This window comes from Schistocerca gregaria, unplaced genomic scaffold (genome assembly GCF_023897955.1).
Source record: "Schistocerca gregaria isolate iqSchGreg1 unplaced genomic scaffold, iqSchGreg1.2 ptg000662l, whole genome shotgun sequence".
In the NCBI taxonomy this organism is placed as follows: domain Eukaryota; kingdom Metazoa; phylum Arthropoda; class Insecta; order Orthoptera; family Acrididae; genus Schistocerca; species Schistocerca gregaria.
This window is the reverse complement of record NW_026062045.1, coordinates 493,462-498,108: the sequence shown is the minus strand read 5'-3', so window position 1 is coordinate 498,108 and position 4,647 is coordinate 493,462.

The following is a 4,647-nucleotide window of genomic DNA, read 5'->3' as shown; positions in this document are numbered from 1 at the left end:
GCCACATGTCTACTCACAGACAGAGCGGGTGATGCCACACGGCCAGCCTCCACATTGACCCTCCGCCTCGTGCGCCGCGAACGCCACTGAACCCGCCACTCCCCTTGCGGAGAGGGTGGCCCAACCGCGCCCGGTACCCGAGAAGATATCTTGACAGCAGGGACAGTGGGTGAAGCATGTAACACCTGGGGTGTACCTTGCGACGCTCCAGACTCCCCGCTGCCGCTACACTCCGAGGTAGCAGCCTGAAGACGGATGACCGCGGCCATCAACACGCTCAGCTGTTCGCGAAGAGTGGCCAGCTCCTCGTGCGTCCGTACACAGCAGTCACATATCCTATCCATCCTAAGGAATTAATTTACTGAAGAGACTTAATCAACTTTTAACTACTGCTAATTCACTAAAGGCGGCTGATTATTGACTAAACTGTGATTGCTAGCCACTTCTTGTAGAAAACAATGAAAATAGCACTACCCGTCTCTGGACTGTATTGAAAACAAACACTAGCACTACTGGCACTATGGCTCACTAAAGGGACTCTCTCTGACTGTATTCAAAACTAACACGAAATCTATGGAACACTATTAATAGCAGTCGACAATTAAAGCTTCCTAAAAGCAAAAACACACGGTAAAAGAAGTGACAAGTAAGAAAAATACAGTTAATACTTAAATAACGTAGCTCGCTGCACAGCAGACGTGAAGCAGACGGCGGTTAGGACGACATTTTCGGTTTGACGCCACTTCGACGAGTTGCGCGTCGATGGGGGATGAAATGATGATGGTTAGAACAACACAACATCCAGTCCCTGAGCGGAAAAAATCTCCAGTCCAGCTGGGAATCGAACCCGGTCGCTTAGGATTGACATTCTGTCGAGCTGACCACTCAGCTACCGGGACTGGACGCTGTAATCATTAAGACAACGCGATAGGATGCACCCAAAATATGTGGCTGAATGGTACTAAATTCCAGACAGCATTTCTGGCTGAAAGCTTGACACTAAAGACCTGAGAAGTCATGGGATTTTATACATATTTTATGAGGTCCATCTAGTGATGCATTTTTAAGTGATTGCTCATATAACATACCATCCACTGTATGTGATCATTCTCAATCAACCATCAACCTCCCCTATAGCCACGTGGATATATCGCAGAACCTCTGTTACACTGTCTACATACTATCGATATAGAAGACGCTACAAATACTGTTTGTCAGTGTGACAAATACGTAGCAGCTGCAAGAAGCAGTTGCAAATATTGGACTAGTACCATGTTTCTTAGCTGCATCGCTTTCTAAATTCGGTGATAGTGTTGACTTTATTACGGGCTTACATCGCTAGCAATGTGCACCTACACTTTCGGTCTGTTAATACAGAAACCGCAATCACTATCCACGTTCAATATCTTGGTATTTGTGCGGAAGACTACTTTATTCAGAAGCACTAGCATACCTCGATTTATAAGGAAGGTATACTTTTCAGCATGGATATCGTTGTTGATACTTGGGTGTCTGTAGAACGAAGACCGATTTTTATGCGGGGTTACAATAACACGGTCTTTGCGATCGTGTTTTTAATATCTGGTAGCTCATAGGACGATTATGCCTCTCTTCCTAAGACACACATGCAAGGTAAACAAATGAGGCATGTCGATCCATCGCGGTTTTCCACTGAATATTGCTTGGAGCCACCAGCATTCAGTTACTGGCGAAGTATTGTACTTAGTAGGCGGTGTGAATGGCAGGCTTATAAAGCTAGTTTTGGGGGTGTGAAGTGACTGTGGTTATTGTTTCAACATGTACAAAGAAAACGGCTGTGTCCAGTCATAAGGGAGATATGGGTTTGACATGGGGGACTGCAGTTTCAAGGCATCGATAGCCATAAGGAGGTGCCCAGTCATAAGAGGGTTATTGATATTTCCAGAGCCACAGTCCTCAGGAGGAGGTGTTTCTGTTACTTCGATCTCTGTTTAATGTTATCAGGTTGGGGCTGCAATCGAACTATGTGATTGTAATTACAGTGATAAATACGTCGCTGGTTTCCTAGGACGACAAAGTTCGTCATGAGGAGCACGTGGCAGAGGTAGACTGTGGCCAGAACAAATGGGTTTGCTGGCTAAAAGCTCTTGCGAGTGGTAGAGACAAAGAAAAGTTCAGGCCAGCGGACTAGTCGTTTTTTGCGCACAGCTGCAGGACAACTCCCGGCGATTATGCCCTCTGGATAGCTGAATAGCGAACTGATACTCAGTACGAGTTGAGCTGTCTTTTCGATCGCGTGTGTTGCATGTATTCTCCATGGCCAATTGAGCAATTCAGTATTGATCACTGCCAAGTGTTGGTCCTGAACGCATTGATGAAATACGAAGTCCTACAACTCAATTATCCCTGGACTCCGCGCATGGCTTGGATGGTGCATTCTGGTATACACGCACATCCATGGCTGCTACAGTTTTCTCTGGCCTCTGAGCGTTGGCAATGGCGGTTTACTAGGGGACAGGTGCGCTGTGTGTGGACGATCAGGAGGTGGTTTAAGTGTGTCAGGTTTAGTGCTTCTCAATACGTCACAGTGATCTGTCTTTCAGTGGTATTTGCTGTTGTCTCTATCATATCAGGCAGTAGACCCTTCCTTCTCGTTCTCCTCCATCTCCATCTCATTATAGCACCAGTACAAACTCTCCACAGATTGTTTATAGACATAGCGTGCAACTGAACTGAACTTCGAAATTTTCAGTTACCTTCAACTTAATGGACTTTCTACCAAATGACGTAACTGTACTAGTATCGACCGATAGGAGGCAAGTGAAAAAAATAACAGTAGGGTTTGCATACTGGGAGGTTGTAAAAATGGCTGTGAGCACTATGGGACTTAACAGCTCAGGACATCAGTCCCCTAGAACTTAGAACTACTTAAACCTAACTAACCTAAGGACATCACACACATCCATGCTCGAGGCAGGATTCGAACCTGCGGCCGTAGCAGTCGCGCGGTTCCAGACTGAAGCGCCTAGAAACGCTCGGTCACTCCGGCCGGCTGGGAGGTTGTAGGATAACATCCCATCAAATATTCCAGTTCTATTATCCACCAATAGGAAGCAAGGAAAAACTGTCCACAAAAAGGGTACCGATGTAATTAATTACTCAATCAGTCTGATAGAGTGCGGGAATATTTCCAAGACATCCACACCTGGGGTTTACCAGGTAAATGCTGCTTTGTTTGTGGTTTAAACCAACAATGACCAACGGTGCGTACAGTCCTGGCAGTGGCACACTACATGACGTGACTGCTTGAGAGAGAGAGAGAGAGAGAGAGAGAGAGAGAGAGAGAGAGAGCATGTGCTTCAACAGGAATTTCTCAGGTATCAAATATCGAAACTTTGCCACCAGCTGAAGCTTTTGTTTAGGGATTAGTGCAACTTCCGCTCTGCCAGTAGCCAGTCATGGACCTGAGTGGGAGTAGTGCAGCCTCCGCATGAAGAAATAGGCGAAATGGCCAGCCTCGCGAAGTGGTTGGAGGTGTGGTCGCACAGTGCTATGAGGTTGATGAAAAGGATTTTCAACAGTGTAATAACGCTTGGTGAGTTATGTTGATGGAATTCCTTGCACAATTGGGATAAAAAAGCGCCACAATTGTTTAAATATTCCGAACTACATTGTCACCATCAAAATTTTCCAGGCTCTCGTAAACGACGGCGAGAAATATTTACAAAAATTCTAAATAATTCTAATAATTCTAATATTTCAAATATTTCCCCCTATGAGGGAATATAACTTGGTTCAAGAATCATGAAAGAAGATTGTATACATGGAAGAAGCTTAGAGATACTAGAAGGTATCAGATAGATTATATAATGGTAAGACAGAGATTTAGGAACCAGGTTTTAAATTTTAATGACAAAAAATAAGGTTCAAATGGCTCTGAGCACAGTGGGACTTAAAATCTGAGGTCATCAGTCCCCTAGAAATCGGAAATAAATAAACCTAACTAACCTAAGGACATCACACACATCCATGCCCGAGCCAGGATTCGAAACTGCGACAGTAGCGGTCGCGCGGTTCCAGACTGTAGCACCTAGAACCGCTCGGCCACTCAGGCCGACAAATTGTAAGGCATTTTCAGGGGTAGATGTGGACTCTGACCACAATCTATTGGTTATGAATTGCAGATTAAAACTGAAGAAACTGCGAAAAGGGGAGAATTTAAGGAGATGGGACCGTGGATAAACTGACTAAACCAGAGATTGTACAGAGTTTTAGGGAGAGCATAGGGGCACAATTGACAAGAATGGGGGAAAAGAAATACAGCAGAAGAAGAATGGGTAGCTCTGAGGGATGAAGAAGTCAAGGCAGCAGAGGATCAGGTAGATAAAAAGACGAGAGATGCTAGAAATCTTTGGGTAACAGAAGAAATATTGAATTTAATTGATGAAAGGAGAAAATATAAAAATGCAGTAAATGAAGCGGGCAAAAAGGAATAGAAACGTCTCAAAAATGAGATCGGCAGGAAGTGCAAAATGGCTAACCAGGGATGGCTAGACGACAAATGTAAGAATGTAGAGGGCTCATCTCACTAGGGGTAAGATAGATACTGCCTACAGGAAGAAAGGAGAAAGGAGAACCACTTACATGGATATCAAGAGCTCAGATGGA